Source organism: Trichosurus vulpecula, chromosome 9, assembly GCF_011100635.1.
Source record: "Trichosurus vulpecula isolate mTriVul1 chromosome 9, mTriVul1.pri, whole genome shotgun sequence".
Taxonomy (NCBI): Eukaryota; Metazoa; Chordata; class Mammalia; order Diprotodontia; family Phalangeridae; genus Trichosurus; species Trichosurus vulpecula.
In genome coordinates, this window is record NC_050581.1 from 53,452,780 (window position 1) to 53,473,597 (window position 20,818).

Consider the following 20,818-nt stretch of genomic DNA (forward strand, 5'->3'; position numbering starts at 1 on the left):
TTTGTGCAGGTGGAATGGTGCCCCTGTTACTCCCTTTTCGGCTTTAATCTCTGGTGGGTGACCAGGCGCATTGTTGGTGTATTCCTGGCTAGCAAGACCACTGGCTCATTACCGAGCACTGATTGCTTCTGCAGCCAAAGCAGCTTCATTCATTATGCCAAGAACTGGGAGAAATAATCATTAAGAATGCAGCAGTGCTTAAGGGGTATTGGAATAAAGGTGATGAAGTCTCCCAGATATATTAAAGATAGGCATAGGGACTGGACCTGTGATTTCATGGGTGTAGTGAGCTCCCACAAAGAAATGCTACTACTGAAGGTCAGTCTCACCTTTTCTGTAATTTATAGTCTTAGAGAGCAGCCTATAGCAGTGGTCCCCAAAATTTTTTGATTGTACAACCCTTACCAGTAAAAAAATTTAGTATGTACTCCCAGCATGTAGTTATTTATTCATAAATGATAAATATCTATACAGTTCACAGTTTCTAATTCAAAACAAAATGGGAGCATGTGGATCTTTTACTTACCAGTTACTGTCAGAACTCATCCTGCCGCATCCACTAGGTGATCTGTGGATGTGGAATGTTCCCGAGAGCATCTGAGTAGCTTGCTACTGTGAGTACCCGGTAGTAAGTACGTTTTTAAGATGTTCATCAGGACCAGAAAGCATACACAGCAAGGAAGTATAGGGTTTAGGGATCAGAGAGGGTAAAGAATAGGTATGGTCATGCTAAACAATAACCCAAAGATTGGCCATCATGAGGAGAGTGGGATTTGGTTCATCTGGACCTCTTGATCCTAGACACTTTTTTGGTGTCATGTCAGTCATCCCCTTGAGGCAGAAACCTCTGACCTACAGCAGTAAGAAATTATGTGGCTCACCCAGGGTTACACAGCATGTGTCAGAAAAAGGACCCAAATCCAAGTTTTCCTGGCTCCAAGGCCAGCTCTCTCTCTAAGAATCAAGCTTCACTACATCAAAAATGGGGAAGAAAGTGTCTTTTTACTAATCAAGGAGAAGAAATAGCAAAGGATATGATAGAAGTTTTGACGTCATAGAACTAGACCTGATAAGGAACTTAAGAGGCCATTTTATTCAAACCCCTTATTTTACAGATGAGGAAACCAAGGCTTTAAAAATTATCGAGCCCAAGGTCATTTATGTGTCAGAACCAGGATTTCAAGCTGGTCCTCTAACTAAAGATATAGTGCTCATTTCACTAGGCCATGATGGTAAAATGAGAAGCCCTGAAATATTTAAATCTAGTTAATATTCCTCTACCCATACACATAGAACCAATTCTGCAGGTGTGGCCTAATCAGGACAAAGGACAGAAGGACTAGGATCTACTTAATTCTGCACATTATGCTTATTTTTAAGTTCCCATCAGCTATTTGAGTTCTCATGTCACACCATTGGCTCTTATTAAGTTTGCAGAAGTGTAAAACATCAAGTTTGTTTCACATTGTTTTGTGTAAGCCAAAGGAAAAGAGATTAATTGTAAACAAGACCAATATGAATTCCTCCAGTGGAGGTAGAGAAATGGGCCTCAAAGTAATACTGATCAATCAAGTTAAGAAGTAGATAGATTCAGCTTTGGGTCACAATATATAGAGGTCACCTAGAAAAAAACCCATTTTACAGATTAGGAAATTCAAACCCAGTGCAGTGCTATGACCGAGATTTGAAACCCAATCCTTTGGCACAAAAATCCAGTGTTCATTCCATGGCATCACACCCATAGGTAGGGAGCCAGATGAACTTTACCCCATTGAGATCAATAAATGGACTACTGAATTCCGTAAGCCTTGGAAACTACATGGGAACTGTGTAGTATAAAGATCTCTGGATTTGGAGTCAGGAATGGGTTTAAATCCCACTTTTATGATTCATTGCCTATATGACTTTGGGAAGTCACTTCAACTCCACATCCTTCCATGAATCCTCTATACGGGCTCCCAGCCAATGTCCTAGAAGCTATCTTCTACATCTTATAAAATTATGTAGACATTAGTATATCATACAAGCTGCCCTCACTTTTGCTACACGATTGGCCCAACTTATCTGGTGACGGAACTCCTAGATCTGTGGTCTCCAAAACTCCAAGACATGACCCAAAAAGACCCAAATTAATCAATCAATCAAAAGGTGGGAAGATCAGTTCTATTCTTCCACCCCTAAGAAAGCTCATCGTGAGTTTGTCTCTAACGTAACTATACCACCCCCTTCACATCTTAACACTCAACATTCTCCTTCTCTATCCCTCCCTAAAGCTGGCTTCCTGTGGCTAAACATGGGCATCACCCAAGAGCTGATTATAAGGTCACTGTGACCTACACATCCACAGGAACTGTGCAGGAAAAACTCCTTGCCCCCTCCCCCACAGTACCTTCATGGCCAGCCCCTGAAATCACTTCATAGCTTCAGTGAGCACCAGTCTTTGTGCTCTGATAAGACCCTCTCCCCTCGTCCCAAACCTTTTTTCCTTTTTTGTAGGTCAGAGTAAGTCACACAAGATGAGCTGGCAAGGATGGGTTGTGAGCAGTGTTACAGATCTCATTACATTATTTTTCCCTACCCAATCCCACTTCTCTTGTTTTTTCTGGAAGGTACTACCATCTTTCTAGTCACCAAGATTTGCCACCTTAATGGCATCCTAGATTACTCATTCTTCCTCACTCCATTTATCCAGTTTCCAAATCTTGTCTTTCTTTCTCCTCATCTCTCTGATGTCCCCTTCTCTCTATTCACACAGCCACACCCTAATTCAAACACTCAGCCCCTCTCACTTGAACTGTAGCAATACTCTCCTGATTGGTCTTTGGCCCAGATCTTTCTCCTCCCTATAGCTGCCAGATTGAATTTCCCAAAGCACAGGTTTGACCACGTCACTCCCATACTCAATCTCCGGTAATGTCTTATTTCCTCTAGGATAAAATATTATATCATGTTCATCTCATCCCTTTTTCATTTTTATTTCTGTGTGCTACAAAATGCTATAGGAGTGCCCAGGGAAGCAACCAAGTACAGCTTACGTTTTAAGTATGAACAAGAATATGACATTCAAGTCTAACATTTTTGAAGTGGAATGGGAGCCTGAATAAAGAGTCAAGATGTATTTTAACTCTTGCTCTGTCATTAGCTTTCTGTATGACTTTAGGAAAGTCATTTCACCACCCTAGTTCTTGATTTTCGTATCTATACAACATTGATGCTACTTGACCTAGCTACCACAAAAGAATGTGCTGAAAATAAAGAGAGGTAATAGATGTATATTTCTTTGAAAAGGTTAAAAGCACTATCCAAATGCAAGGTATAATTATTAATCACATTTCAAACTTGGACAGAACCTACTTTCTAGACTGTGAAAAAAATTCTAAAGCAATTTCTATAATTAAAAAATCAACTTCCAAAAACCAGCAGCATGTGGTTTTATAAAAAGCTAATGACACTAACCAGAAGAAATCTACCTCATAGATTAAATAGGATTAAAAGCAAAGTCAAAATGGGTTCATGATTTAGGAGTAAAAGCTGATACTATAAGTAATTTGGGAAAGCAAGGAATAGTTTACTTATCAGATTTATGGAAAAGTAAAGAATTCATGACCCAACAAGAGATAGAGAGCATTACAAAATGCAAAATGGATAATTTTGATTATGTCAAATTGAAATGTTTTTGTACAAAAAAAGCCAATGCAACAAGAATTAGGAGGGAAGCAGAAAATTGGGAGAAAATCTTTGCAACTAGTATCTCTGATAAAGGCCTCATTTCTAAAATATACAGGAAACTGAGCCAAATATATAGGAATACAAGCCATTCCCCAATTGAGAAATGGTCAAAGGATATGAACAGGCAGTTTTCAGAGGAAGAAATTAAAGCTATCTATAGGCATATGAAAAAATGCTCTGGATCACTACTGATTAGAGAAATGTAAATCAAAACAACTCTTAGATACCACATCTCTCCTGCAAGATTGGCTAAAATAACAAAACAGGAAAATGATAAATGCTGGAAAGGATGTGGGGAAATTGGAACATTGTTACATTGCTGGTGGATTTGTGAGCTGATCCAGCCATTTTGGAGAGCAATTTGAAACTATGCCCAAAGGGCCATAAAAATGTTCATACCCTTTGTCCCAGCAATACCACTTCTAGGGTTGTATCCCAAAGAAATCACACAAGCGGGAAAAGGACCTATATGTACAAGGATATTTATAACGGCTCTTTTTGTGGTAGCCAAGAATTGGAAATCAAAGGGATGCCCATCAATTGGGGAATGGCTGAACAAGCTGTGGTATATGAAGGTAATGGAATACTATTGTGCCATAAGAAATGAGGATGATACGGACTTCGTAACAACCTTGGAAAACCTACATGACATAATGCTGAGTGAGCGGAGCAGAGCCAGGAGATTGTACATAACCACAGATATATGGATTCCATGAGGACCAATGCTGACATACTTCGCTCTTCTCAGCAATGAAAGGTGCAAGGACAACTCCAGGGGACTCATGATGGAGAATGCTATCTTCATCCAGAGAAAGAACTGTGAAGTTTGAATACAGATTGAGGCGTACTACATGCTCGCCTTTTTTCTCCTCTTTTGTTTTTGGGTTTGTTTTTTTTTTTTGGCTCTGTCTCTTCTTTCTCATGATTCATTCCATTGGTCCTAATTCTTCTCCACAACTTGACTAGTGTATAAATTAATTCAATGTGAAGTTATACATGGTAGTTATATGAGATTCCATGCCGTCTTGGGGAGGGAGGGTGGAGGGAGGGGAGAAAATCTGGAACTCAAAATTATGTAGAACCGTGTGTGGTAAACTAAAAATAAATTTAAATATTAAAAAAATAAAAAAAAATAAAAAATGGTAAACAGTTAAAAAAAAAGCAACTTCAAGACATCAAGTCTAGCCCTACTGGTAAGTCATTTCCTGTTCTCTCCCCCCATCCCAAAAAGAAAAAAAAAACCTTACATATCTTCACACCTGCCATTGATACAGATAAAGGAGTAGGAGAAATAGTGCCTGAGACAATTAAGTACCTTTTCAAGAAATAATTAAAGAGGATAGAGATTTTATCCATAATAGATACTTAATAGAAAGTATTGGGTGGAAGTTTCTACATAGGCTTTGCTCTCTGCCCTCTTCCCCTGTCTTTCTGAACTCCCTTTTCCAAAGATCTCAACCACTCTCGCAGCCTCAAAGACTGCTCTCTGGAGATGATTTACAAACCTATACCCTCAGCCTTTAGCTCTCACTGTGTTCCAGCCCTGCATTTCCCACTACCAGCTGGACATATGCACTTGGGTGTCCCAAAGTCACATCAAACTTGACATATCAAAACACAAACATCATCTTTCTTGTCACTTCTAAATTCCCTATTTCTGTTAAAGAAACCATAATTTTCTTCTTTTAGTTCTATACTCTATTCTTAAATTTTATTAATGTCTTTTGGTTGTATTTTCCAACTATTATTGAATAAATCTATTCCCTACCCAGTGATCATCCCTACTTAAGAAGAGATCAGCTTAAGCAAAACTAATCACATACTGACATTTGACAGCATATACAACCATCCATTTCCATAGACCCCCATCCTCTCCACTAAAGAGAGGGAGGTATGGCTCATCTGTTCTCTGGGACCAAAGCTGGTCAATTTAATTGTACAATATTTGATTTTATGTGTATTTTCTTTGTTTTTAAATGATTCCTTTTGATTTTATATCACATTTATGCCTGAATATGCTCTACCTCCCCACCCAGCAAAACTTCTTTTACAACAAAAATTAGAAAAAAACTACAGTTCAACAAAATCAACCCTAAAACATGGGCTGTGTTTAATGCTGTATATGTTATTCTATACCCATTGTTCCCTGCTTCTTCAATGAAGGAAATCAGGCTCATTTTCCCAACTCTTCTCAAAGGCGGGTGGAGGTTGAGCTTAGTCATAATTTTCAGTTTTTAAACTTAGTCTTTCATTTATACTGCTGTGGTTCCTCTACAGTTTTTCCTACATTCTGAATCAGTTCGTGCAGACTCACCATGTTTCTCTGAATTCCACCTATTCATTGTTTCTTATACAGCAACACTAACTATTCCATTACATTAAGCTACCAAAAATTTTTGCCATTCCCCCATAAATGGGCACCTACTTTGAAGAAAATATCACTTTCCCTGCATGCAGTTTTATTCCTGTAGTGCTGAGGGTTATGTAATCTCAGAGTTTCTGATCTAGGTTTATGAGGATGAACCATTTGGTCAGTCAGTCTAGATCAGTTACTACAAGCCAGTCAACAGGCCAAGGGTAAAGATGACTAGGCCTGGTTCATGAAAATATCCTGAAGTTCAATAGGACAATGTTAGAGCTTGGGGTCATATCAGGAAGTAGAAGACGGTGGAAATAGTTACACCAGCATCTGCTTGATGGCTTCCTTCTAGGGCCTTTTAAACTAGAGCAGTTCAATCTACCCACTCAGTACCATTCTAATTGGCCAGCCCCTGTGGAAATTTAGAACCCTTGCTAGTGCTCATCACCATTAGTTCCCTCTATTAGCGCAACTCTCTTGAGAGAGATGGGAAGACTACACAAGAGGATATAAATGGCCCAGGGACTTTGGCCCATTGGTTTTCTTCCCATTTGGTGTTGTCACCCTTGAAGTTCGGGCAGAGGTACCAGATACAACAATGCTCAGAATTTATGGCTTATATCTCTCTTTGGCATGCCCATAACAATCTAAGACAGCCTCTTCATTTTATACATAGAAATAAAATGTATACTGAGGGAGGTTATGATTTGCCCAAAGTCACACACATAGTAAATAGCAATGTTAGAATTCAATCTGAGGTGCTCTGGCTTCAAATTTAGTGTGCTTTCCATTACAACAACAAGCCTCTAGATCTGTTAACAGTGGGTTATTATAAAACTACATATTGCAGGTATTTAAGTGACCAAAGAAAAAGTACCCATGTTGATGAAATTAAAGATCCATTGAATTAGACTATTGAAACATAGATATCATATGAATGAAGATTGGGCCCCTTTTTTGAGGTTCAGAGAGCAGGACCAAGGACCAATAGGGCAGACACAATGAGAAATAGCTTGATTCATTATAACAAACAATATCCTAACAACTAGAGCTCTCCCAAAATGGAATAGTTTGCCTCAAAATGAAGTGAATTTCATGTCACTGGAGGTCTTCTAGCGGAAGCTAAATGACTACATATTGTAGACTAAAGGATTCATGCTTTATTTGAGGGTAGATGACATCTGAGGTGCCTTCCAACTTTAGAATTTTATGATTCTGTGGCATAGCGAATTGAGAAAGCACTGGACAGGTTCAGAAGATTTAACATCTTGTCCTAGTTTGTCCCCAGCTATCCATTAGCCATGGGATCTCAAGAAAGTTACAAAATCTGAACTTCAGGTGTAAAACAAAATTTTAGTACTTACACCAACTAATATGTTTTTTAAGGTATTCTGTAAATCATAAAATTATTATAAATGTCCTTCTATGTTTCAAAAGATCCATGAATGACATAGAATGTGATTACTCTGTCCACTTATAGTGACTGCTTTCAAAAGATAAGTGAAAATTTGTCAGGCAGAATTGCTGTGTTCCAGTCTTATAGTAGGTACAATATGGTAGAAAATTACATAGAAGATGTCACTACACCTGTTCTTAGCTTCTATTAGACTTTAGGGTAGTTTCCATGATTTCAACTATCATTTATATTTAGAGAAAAATAGATATGTAGATAGATAGATAGATAGACAGACAGACAGACAAAGACTAAGCCATAACTGTAGCTATAGAAACAGACACAGAGATATAAATATCCAGCCTAATCTCTCTCCTGAGTTCCACTCCTTCATTACCTACTTGATACTGGACATCTTAAAATAAATATCCTTTAAGCATATCAAATTCAACATGTGAAAATAGAATGCATTATCTTTTCCCCAAAACCCACATTTTTCCTGTCTCTTTTGTTGTTGTTGTTGAAAGTAATACCATCCTTCTAATCACCCAAGTTCCCAATCTGAGATGTCCCATGTTCCTCACTCCCTTGCTCCAACAAATCAAATCATTCACTAAATATTGTGCCAAATATTCTACCTTCTAAACATCTCTCACATCTATCCCCTTTTCTCCACTCATAGTCACTCCCTGAATTCACCTGAATTCTCCACACCTCTTACCTAAATAAATGCAGTTGCTTCCTAATTCATCTTCCTGACTCAAGGACCTTCTTTTGACAACTCATGTTTTACTCAGCTGCCAAAATGATATTCTTTAAGAACAGTTCTGGTCATGTCCCCTCTCTAAACAAAAAGCTCCAGTGATATTACATTGCTTCAAGGATCAAATAGAAGCTTCTCCTTACATTAAAAATTTTTCAAAATCTGCCTCCAAAATCCCCTACCAGGCTTGTTATACCTTACTGCCCTTAATTCTCTCTAGGGCACAGCCAAATTGACCCATTTGGTGTCCCTCATAATTAATGTGCCAACTCCTAACTTGATCACTTTGTACAAAAGAGACAAGCTGTCTCATTTGGTACTGATTTTTTACTCCTAGAATCCCCAGCTTCCATTAGTTCTCAGCTCATATCCAGCTCCTTTATAAGACCTTTGCTAATCCTTCAGAAGCTACTATCCCCCTCAATTCTCCCAAATACCTTATATTTTTGTTTTATATACAGTGTTTTCTTATTTGTGCATGTTGTTTCCTCTGCTATTAGCTAAGCTCCTTGAGGGCAGTGACTTTATTTTTTTTTTAACTTTCTATCCCCAGTGTCTAATATAGTATCTGGCTGTTAATTAACTGTTGTTGTTGCTTTTTATTCCTTCCTTAATTTCCTAGGAATTTCTTATAATAGGGTGGTGTATGCCAGCCTTTTATATTTTTTTAATGTCTAGTGTCACCTGTAGCAAGAAAATCAGGAATCAATTAAGTACATGCTGAGGGAATGATGAAAAGAAGATAAAGACATCACTCATGCTGAATGACGCTTGGTAGAATCCCTTAGATATGGGATCTGTGCTCATCTCCCTTCTCTAATCTCTCTTTACTCTCTCCAGCTGAAGGGAGAAAAGGAAGGAGTACTTCCTTCTCTTTTCAGCAGGACATGATGATAAGATCAGAGCCTCTTAAAACTGTGAATACATAGTTTGTTTGTGGGAACACTTTCAAACATGTTCTCTTCCATCTCCCCACTCACTAATTCCTTAGTGTCTTCATAATGCTGTTACAGTAATTAAGGTGGGACTTTTTTTACTGTTTTCTCTTTTGGAGAACTTATTTAATCAAATGCCCTTGATGAGTCCAGCCTTTGTTTCTTGGATCAAATCAGGAGTCTTTGATGACCTCCTTACCTCAAGGGAAAGCCTGATTTAAATGGGTTTGAGTCACATGTTTGTGACACCGGAAGCTTTTAGGCCACGTGGGTTTGAGTGGAATGTTTGTGACACTTTGAGGTCACGTGGGTTTGACTCCCATGTTGTGATGCCCTTTGACCCTGAACAGGGTATATAAACACAGAGTTTGCATTTTTCCTTTGGGGCTCTCACTCACTGGAACAGTGGCATGTGACTCTGAGCAAGCCGTTGTAACTGCCCCTCCCACCCCCAGCCCAGCTTTGCTAACCCAGACCCATTGGTTCTTTGGTAACTATTGTGATTTGGTCAGACAGATAAGGGGCCTGTCTGTTGATTCATGTTTATTTGCTCTGTTTATTTAATGTATGCTTGTAATTTGTTTGTATTTGCTCTGAAGTTCAGGGTGCTGGCTTTTCCTCTTGAATTAAGTGAGTTACATATGTATGTTTGATTAAAGTGAGATTGTTAACCACTTAAAGTTACTTTCCTTAGTAAAGCAGATCAAAGAACCTGTGCTGACAGCTCTTGTTGCTGGTCTTTTGGGTCTTACACCCCACAACAGCTGCTAGCCAAATTGTTGTTACAAATGCCCCCAGCGTGCTCAAAGGCCCTTGGCATGAGGCACTACTTATTCTTATTTCTAAGTCCATACAGTCCCTCTCCCCACCATCACCTAGAATAAAAACACAAGGGGAGCCTGTAATCTTAAGATACCAAGTTATGTACTCGCTAAAGACACCAGATAGCATTTAATAACTCTCTTTTGCACTTCTCATAGTCTCATTTGCATTAAAGGTATTTGCATATGTACATACTTCCCCTACAAGACTGTAAGATCTCACTAATTTTTGCTTTTCTCTCAGAACTTTACACTGTGCTTTGTACTTAACAGTCACATAAGAAATGTACACCAGGGGCAGCTAGGTGGTGCAGTGAGTAGAGCACCAGCCCTGGAGTCAGGAGGACCTGAGTTCAAATCCAGCCTCAGACACCTGACACACTTACTAGCTGTGTGACCTTGGGCAAGTCACTTAACCCCAATTGCCCTGTCTTCTCCCTCAAAAAAAAATGTACACTGGATGACACTGAGGTAGTTAGCTACCTACTCCATCCTTCCAGAGGGTCAAATCTGGAAGTACTTTCAAACACATCAACATTTCTACCATAAAATAAGTGATGTGTTCACAATGAATTGGTTACCATATAAAGTTACCATTTTATAGATTGTATCTTATTAGAAATTATCTTCCAATAATGGAATTTTCTCTGAAAGCTAACTCCAAAAACTAAAATTTCTCATATTAACAAGGTATGTGAGTTCTTATACATAGTGTATGCCTAATGTTTGTTGACTTGAGGTCTAACATACTAAGCCAAATCAATGGTGCCATGTTTAAAGTCTAATGAGAGTGCAAATATGTGATAATTATTTTTTGCAAAGACTAAATCTTGCCTATTGGTTTAAAAATTCCTTGGAAGAATGTGTGAGACATTCAGAATACCTTAAACTTACTTTCTGGAGAAACTGTCATAGAATCATACAGTGTTTAAGCTGGAAGGGGCTTTAGAAATCATCTCATACAACCCTTTGAATTCAAGTAAGGGAGAGGGATGTGAGGATTGCAGACATCCAAATTTATTTAACAAACACTTGCTAAGCATTTACTATGTATAGAACACTATGCTAACCACTGGAGGATACAGTGCATTGAAAATAGGGCTGGCTTTGGAGTCAGGAGAGGCCTTGCTTGAATTCCACCTCTGGCACTTACAAGCTATATGACTATGGACAAACTACTTAATTTATCTAAGCTTTAGTTTCCTCATCTGCAAAACTGAGGTAATAATAATACCTATAGTGTCTATCTAATGGAGTTGTGAGTTATAAATGAGATATTCTATTAAAGCATTATATCGATACAAATTATTAAATATGACACTGCTTCTGACCTCATGGAGTCTATAGTCTAGTAGAAAAATGACTAATACATACATGATCATAATATAAAATGACACACAAAAACATATTAGGGAGATGTAATAAGGTTATACAGCTAGTTTGTGGTAAATTTGTTATCTAACACCATGTCTGACTTCTGACCCGGTCTCTTTCCACAGTTTTGCCTCTTCAGAACCATGGACAGAAACCATCCCTGAAATTAGCAACAGAAACTCCAGCTGTTTGAACAGCTTTGAAAAGATGATGTGATACAAAGCACCCCCTGGACTTTTCTTTCCAAATCGAAGAGGCCATTTTCAGGAGTATTCATTTGGTTTAAGCACTGATTAGAGAGGCTTAAATGTTCTCTGCTAGAGGGGAAGTTGGTTTCCTACACTTTTACATAAGTTAAGTAAGTTTAAAAAAAAAAACAACCCTCAAATCTAGCTGGTAGAGTTAGGCTGGATGACTGGGAACATTGGAAATATATCTCTGAAGTCAAGTAACTACAAACCTCATCAAAGCAGCTATCCCTCAAATGAGAGGGTTACTTTTGATGGGGGAGGGGGCGAATTCTCCCTTTGGAATAATCAAATAGAAGCATTCCTTCTTGGCTTCTGATTTTTTATGGGGGGGGGATGGAGCAGGGGAGAAAAGGTTACAACATTGACCTGATATGTCCCAGAAAAGGCTAAGACATGTTCCTTGTTAAAATTTTCAGTGACACTACCCGTCATCTTGAAATACAGACTCTCCAGTTTTCAAATGGCTAACCTGTAAGTAACTGTCCAGATTGCTAGAGGTCACAGAAAGACTTTCCAGGATTAAAGACTACTTTTGGGTTTTATTGTTTATTTGCATATTTAAGATAATTACTGCTTAGGAACTTGTCCCACTCTACACATTTTGTCAACTGATCTGTAAGAACTAATAAGTAGAGTATCTGTGTATACAAACATACTTATATCCCTTTGGAATATCATTATAAAATAATAACATTGGTGTGTGTGTGTATGTGTGTGTGCGCACACAAGCATGTAAGTGCACGTGCATGGCTTTTGGAACAGAATAAAGCCCCTGTCCTTAAAGTGCTAACTTACAGGACTCAGAGGTGGAAGGGACCTTAGATATCACCTAATTCAAAGACCTCCATTTTTAAAGATGGTGAACTGGCTTACCTGAGGTCTCAGAAATAGTAAGTAGCAGATCTGGGATTTGAACTCGTGACTTCTGACCAAAATCCAGTCCCCTTTCTCCCACATCTTCACATCTAATAGGAAAAATAATGCATGTATACTGACCATAAACTATGCTGTTATGGCAATAGACACCAAATGCATGGAACAGCTAATAGGAGTTCAAAGAAAAGTGGAGATAATCATCAATTGCAGTAGTAGATATGTACACAACATAACAATAAAATAATTACTGCTTACATAAACCACATACAAAAAATCAATTCATTACTTAGTATATCTAATTTGTATGACTATGAAGTCTTCTTATCCCCTCTGCCCTGAACTCTCATCATATTGTATATAGAGCTCATTTAGCATATGTTCCCCCATATTTCTTATGATCATAGATTTAGAACTAAAAGAAACACTAGAGATCATCCAATCAACCCTCTCATTTTACAGATAAGGAAATTGAGGCCTAGAGAGATTAAATTACTCTCCCAGGGTGGAACAACAAATAACTGAGGTATTATCGAACCAATGTCTTCCATACTCTATCAACTATACCACACAGCCTGTGTTTGTGCTCATATTATCTTTCCTATAAGATTATAAACTCCTTTAGGACAAAAACCATGTCTTGGACTTTTTTGCATCTCACATAATGCCTTGTACGTTGAATGAATTAGATGAGGATATGATCTAGTTAATTAACATATACATGAACCTTCCACAAAATTCCTCATTTGATGCAACATTGTACCATGGTACAATACTGGGTAAATAAAGGCAATGTTTCTATCAAACCCATTCTGAAAAAATCAGTTATGAGGAGAGAAATGAACACAAACCATGTAACTATGTCTGCTTTCCAAGGATCAACCTGATACATATATCTTGAAGAGATAATGAACATGGACAATGAACTGGGTCAACACTGAACAAGAGCAGAGAGGGCTCAGATATATGTCAAAAATCATACAATGCTTTTAATGCTGCCAAAACTTCTCTGTCAAACAATAGTCCATCTTCCTAAGCCAAATAGATGACTATCACTGAATACCCCAGTCTCCAAAGAATTAAATTTTTGGATCATCCAAAGGGAAACAGAGAGTCTCCAGGTAGTCTCCAGGTATAGCCACATTAATTTTACCCCTAAAAAATACACACCAAAAGTGGCATGAAAGATACTCAAAGAGCTGTACAACCAAAAGGAGAAGCAGACTTGCTACATAGAGGGAGTAAGGGAATGGTATATTGCTCAATGGATAGAGCAGTGGATCTAGAGTCAGGAAGACATGAGTTTGAATCTATTCTCACACACTAGCTATGTGACCTTGGGCAAGTCACTTAACCTGTTTACCTCAGTTTCCTCAATTATAAAATGCAGATAACAATAGCACCTACCTCATAGGGTTGTTGTGAAAACTGAATGAGATAATATTTGGAAAGTACTTAACAAAGCTCCTGACACAATGATAACGATGTTGATGATGATTATAACAAGAATAACACATACACATATGATAACTACTTTGATATAATTTGTTTTCTTCATAATCCTACATATTTTATTTTATATATTTGAAAACATTCTGAGAAGTGGTACAAAAGTGTCTAACACTATCTATCAAACACACACACACACACAAAATAAGAACTCCCGACCTAAAGAGAGTCCCGGTACATTTGGTAGATCCCCCATGGAACCATGGGAAGACAATGACAAGAATCAAATGGGATGAGTAAATATGGATGGATGGCAGTCGGCACTGGGAGAGGTAGTACCTCCATAATGTAATCACTGATACATCAATATGTGGATGTATGAACACACACATATAATACAAATAATTTTGTGTGAATAGAATTAAATGACTTAACTGAATCAAGCCAGGCAAATTCCCAGTAAATCAAGCTACAGGACTGAGTTTCCAAAGCCTTAGTTCACTTTCTATTCTCCAGTGGAAGAAGCAAACAATAAATTCTCCCCCAGGTACATGCCACACTGCCCATAAAGTAGGCTGTATAGGCATAGGAAAGTATTTCTATAGTCACTTCAGGAGAACTTTTATCTCACCACTGCAAATCAGAATCACAGAGTATTTGACTATAAAATTTGGTTATATTTTATTATTTTCCTAGTTAATCAGAATAGATTTGAGGCTATATATTCCTAGAGGTACTTCTAAATGGCATAACAACGTGTACCAAGTATTATGTACCTGTCAGTGTAATTGCTGCCTAATAGTATGTGCACATTGGAGAGATTCTGGGAGAGCAAATTTTTTTATGAAATTATGTCTTCAATCTGCAGTTTTAAACTTTGGGAACTAGTGGTTTATTTGTTTTTTTTAAGTATCTAGAGGTATAACCCCATTGAGCATCTCTGATACTACATATGAAAATCTAGGTGTATAGAAAGTATGGATTATTCACAAGATGACTCCAAGGTCCCTTCTCACTCTACAACTATGATCCCTTTGTTAATACTTTATAAATGGATTCACTTTAGAATTGTTTTCAATAGTGACTGTCTCTAGTGCATTTAAAATAAGCTCTAGTTTATAAAAATTGGATTCCCATATAGCTTTTTAGGCATACATTTCTTGAAAAACAAGACCCATTTGGAGTGTTCCAGGTGGACTCAGTTGACTTTAGAGAACCTGAATACCTTTGCAAAGTTTTCTCCATCTGCAGTTATCAAGTAATTCCTCACCTAGCACAATCCCTTTCAATGATTCTCAAGCACTCTCTCTTTTCCACAGAGCTGTTTACACAGCCAAAGTGAGTGATGATCATGTTCTAAATTAATGATACTCTTCCATATTCCAAATGTACAATATGAAAGCCTTCTGATTTTTTTCTTCAAGATCATTAATAGAAATATTTTAAAGGCAGTTCCTTAGCACTGAAAATATTAAGCTGTTATTATTGCAAATGAGCTTATTTGTACTTTCAAATGAAAATATAAATAAGTAATAAGTAAATATTAGCAGTTTGAGTTCCATAATGAATAAGTACAGAATTGGTTACTGACGGAGTATATGCCCATTAGAGAGGCAGTGAAATTAACATTTGTTGACATTTTACTGCTTTTAGCTTTAATGTAAACTAGAAGCAATTAAGTTATGCTCAACATATTTCCCTTGTAAATATTTTCACTTTCTAGAAATAGTAACCAAGATGTCTTACGGAAGCCCCCAAACTTAGAGGGGGAGGAAGAAAAGGAGAAGCTTTACCTGTCATTTTTTTCCATAAAAGTTAGAAGTTCAAATACTCAGTTCCACTCTTCTCTTTCTTATCCACCCCAGGACCATGTTGTCCCTGCTTTTTTTTCCTCAACGTTGGGGACTCTAGGCAAATCTATAAATCCATGTTAGATAGACCATGAATTATCAGTATCTTCAATGAAATGAAGACAAAAAAGCTTGAATATTTAAACATGTAGCAACTTTCTCCTATGATAGATCATTTCAGACCCAAACTCATTTTTTTTCTTTGATATCTACTACTGCTATAAACTCCCAGTTTATCATATAACATTACAATTTATGGTATAACCAGCTTGTGTACTGACTATAAACCCTTTATCAATGCCACTGTAAAGATTTTATAGTCCATAAATAGAAGAGTAATCCTGTCTCTCCTCCTTGTTTTGACCAATACACATGATTCTGAACATGTCACTCCTGTTATTTGTTTTACATACACAGTGAGTTATGTGAAAATAAGTAGATACATTGCTTTGCCTCTCCAAAATTCATAGACAATTCAGGGTCACATGGAAGATTAACAATCTGTAGCAGGCTTGAAAGATGAAAAGGGACAGATCTGTCCTTATTACATCATTAATCTATAGCAGGATGAGAAAAATCCAATCTCCAAACAAAAATAATTAGAGGGATTCTCTCTACCTGAAATGGTTCCTCCTTGGCTCTCCCCACTCTAATCACAAATCACAATTAATAAGGTCCAAAGTCATATATGAATCACAGCTTAAAATCTAAAGGTCTTTGAGGAGTCTCAACAAAATACCTTTCCTTTAATTACTCCCCTCCTTCCTCCCCACATTTTCATCCCACCCAATCCAGCCCAACCCAATTTACCAATAAATAAGTTACCAAATGCATGTGATTTAATTGAAGAAAACTAACTCTTGCTTGTCAAGACAAGAAAAACAGTGCAAAGGAGTTTGGCCTGAAGAAATACTCTTCTAGTAGGTACTGCATTTTGTCAGTGGATAAATTCTGAATGCTTAGCTGAGACAAGGTTGGGGGGAATGGGGGGGGAAGGGCGAAGAGAGGAGAGGACACATTCTCAATAATTGGTTGCCTTTGGCTTCTTGGGTACCCAGGGAAGAGATTGGCCCATCTTTAATTATTGATACATTTGAATGTCTTCATTTAGAATAAGACACAAGAAGGCTCAGGTGAAGCTCTGGGGATTTCCAGCCAAAGGCTGGCTAATCTCCAGTTAAACAGGCCCATTATCTCCCTCACTCCCCGGGAGAAAGTCAAGCAGAACTGATTTGATTAAGAGCAGATTAACCTCTCCAACACAGCTACCCTGGGTTTAACACCTGTCACTTTAGTATGACAATTTATATTTATTCAAAAAGCCATGAGACAGTAAATTAAACATTGCCCTAATTAGAAAAATGTCATATGTTACAGTGGGGGAGCAACCTGATCTAATTTTCAAGCAGGCCTTGTGCAAGGAACATGTCAGTTCGGCATTAGCCCAAGCCCAGTAAACACTTGCACACTTTGAAGGAACAGAAGTGCTGTATGGCTCCACAGACTATGTAATGCATCTAATGTTAAATCTGGATAAAAGCCAAGGTTTACTGCAAACCTGGATTTGTTTTATGTATAGTTCCTGCTGCCCACTTATACCCTGTAGGTAATAACGTATCTTGGGTTTAAACAGCATGAGTTTAGCAGAGGGGCTTTGGGACACTGACAGTGGACTGAATTTGGGATTAAAAGAGTCAAACCCAGATTCTGCCATCAGCTTTCTGTGTGACTTTGGGCTAATCATCTAGCTTCTTCAGGCCTCACTTTCCTCAACTGTAAAATAAGGAGTTGGAGATGGACTATATGACATGTAAGGTCCTTCCAGCTCCAAATCTATGATACTATGATCCCATAAACAACAGACCATTCCTGCCCTTCTTGATCTCTCTTTTGCCAAAAGAACTCTGAGTGAGAAAACTCTGAAATTTATCGTATATTTATGGAGTAGCCTGTAGGCTAGGCTCTCCAGGAATACTATGAAGAATGTTCCTACCTCTGCCTAACATGATCCATTCCCTACTTCACAGGTCACTTATCTAAATACACTTAAATATGCCTCTGCTTTTTATTTTATTTTTCCTTTCCTTTAAAAATAATAAATACACAAAGCTTTGACAATGGCTATGGGAACCTGAATATTCATAGTAGAAATTTTGTTAACCAGGAAAACTCAGTGAATAAGATTTAGCATCTGCCCTCCAAAGCAAAAAATGAACGCTAGAGAATGGTTACCAATTTAGTTTAGGTTTTAGCCAAGGCAAACTCTTTCTGGATTTAATTCAGTTCTTGTAGAAGCATCCTGCTAAGCATTGGGGATACAAAGAAGAGCAAAAACTGCCCCTCCCCTCAAGGAACACATAATCTAATGAGGAAGACAAGACAAAAACAACTAAATACAAACACAATATACATGGGAAAAATTGGAGATGATTTTGAAAAGAATCCATTAGCATTAAGGAGGACTAGGAAAGACTTTTTGCAAAAGGTGAGAAACCACCTGGCACTTGAAGGAATCCAGGAAATCCAAGAGGGACTGATCAGGAGGATGAGGGGGAAAGATCTTCATACATGGAGGACAACCAGGGAAAAATTCATGGAGGCAAGGAATGGAATGTCTTGTTTGGGGAACAGAAAAAAATGCCAGTGTCACTGGATCACAGAATATATGGACAAGAGTATGGTATAAGAATGGGGGAGTCACATAATGAAAGGCTTTGAACACCAAACAGAGGATTCTGTGTTTGATCCTGGAAGTGATAGGGAGTCAATGGAATTTATCCACTAGGAAAGTGACATGCTCAGATCTTCACTTTAGGAAGATCACATTGATCTGCTTGGAGGATGGAGTGGAGTGGGGAGAAATATCTGAGACAAGGAGACCAAATAGCAAACTGCTGCAATAGTCAAAATGTGATGTGATGAGGACTTGCATGAGGGTGGTGGCAGTATCAGAAGAGAGAAGGGGATGATACAAGACATGTTACAAAAGTAAAATTGACAGAACTTGGTAACAGATTGAATATGAAAGGCAAGAGAGAAGGAAGTGTCAAGGATGACACCTAGGTTTTGAGCCTGGGAGAAGGGTGATACTCTTAACAGTAATAGGAAAATCGGGAAGAGATTGTTGGGGTTGGGAGAACAGAATTGGGGGAGGGCTGACAAGGAAAATGGTGAGTTCGGTTTTGAACATGTTGAGCATGATATCTAGAGAACATCCAGTCTAAGATTTACAATAGACAATTAGAGATATAAGACTGGAGGTCAAGAAAAATTTTAGGGCTGGACAAATAGATCTAAGAATCATGTGCATAGAGATTATAATTTAATCTATGGGGGTTAATGTGATCACTAAGAAAAGCAAGGCAAAAACAGCCTGACCCCAAGGATTGCAGTTCATCACTACAAAGTTACATAATATTTACTTCACATGTTCTACATTTTCTTATGAATATATATGCATTGTTTTCAACTAGTAGAATGTAGGCCTTAAGAGGGCAGGAACTTATTAATTTTTATCTTTATGTCCCCAGGGTCTACATCCATATAAAATCTTAATCATTCAGAGATCCTTAATCCCAGGTCACCCAAGGTTCTCAAGGTCTGTGCTTCTAGGGACACAGAGATTGGGAGCTAAATGATTGATAAACATGTGGAGAATCTTCTAGATGTTCTTCCCCTACCATTTTTAAGGAGGCTATGGAGGGAGTGGCAAGCACGAATTTAGTCAAGCCCATTTGACCTGAACACCAGGTATTTCTTGACCAATATCAAGACCAAGGCCATAGGAGTATAAGTTTAAAGCTGAAAGTGATCTTGGATTCCATTTAGTCAAATTATTTCATTTTAAAGATGAGGAACTAAGGCTGAGAGGTTAAAAGGCCAGGGTCACATGATAAGTAGCTGAGACAGGCTTTGAACTTGGACCTTGCTTCCTCAGAATCCAGCATTCTATCTATTATGCCATGTTACTTCACTGGAACAGAACTTCTTGATGTTACCATCTGCCTCCTACACCCCTAATAGTTGTCTTTGGAATGATAAGCTGTGGAAATAGATACCGCTTCCTCTAAACTAAATGCTATGGTCAGTCATTATAGGATCCAAGAATATGGATTCTTGGAAAAACTGATCCTTTCCCTATCCTATGTCTGGCTAATATACCTTTTGCTCCTCTTATCCCTATGATTCAGAGCCATGTCTTATGAGGTGAAGACAGGCTACCCAATACACCTCTCCCAATACCTTCATTCCTGGATGACTAGTATTCACCCTTTGACAATCCATATTCTTAAATATTTATCCCCTTCTACCATCATTTCCTCTGTAATCTCCTCTATGTATTGGATAAAATGCCCTTTATCAGAGATTGTTTTCATTTTATTCTTTTTATTTTCTAGTACTCAAGAAACATGGCTCTCCAAAGAAAACATTCCATCCCTGGCCACCCTTTCTAGTATTGTATGTGTTTCCTTGCATGCTTCCCAGTGCACTAGGCTAGAAAGAGGAATAATCACACTTCTTTCTCCTTCCTGCCACTTGCAGACCATCCCTTTACCACTATCATTGAGAAAAGTCTCTCATGAGGTTCATTCTGTCCTGATGTATCACAGAGTCCAGATTCTTATCACACCTTCCTTCTGATTACCTGATAATACTGACAAAATTATCATATTTTAAGAGTTGGTCTGAGCTCTTATCTCAAACCTTGAAAAAATGAAAAAGATAACAAAATATGGGAATAGTAAAATGGAGGGTTGTAGAAAGAAAGATACTAATATGTTGTTGGTAGAGCTGTGAATTGATCAACCATTCTGGAAAATAAATCTGAATTTCACTAAAAAAAGTGACTAAAATATCCATTCCTATTGGTTTAGAGATCCCACTGCTTAGGTACATTTACTAAGAAGGTCAAAGAGAGAAAGGTTTCATATATATATACCAAAATATTTGCAACTTTTTTTGTATTAGCAAAGAATTAAAATAAATTAGATGCAAATCAATTGAGAAATGGCTTAAAGTTA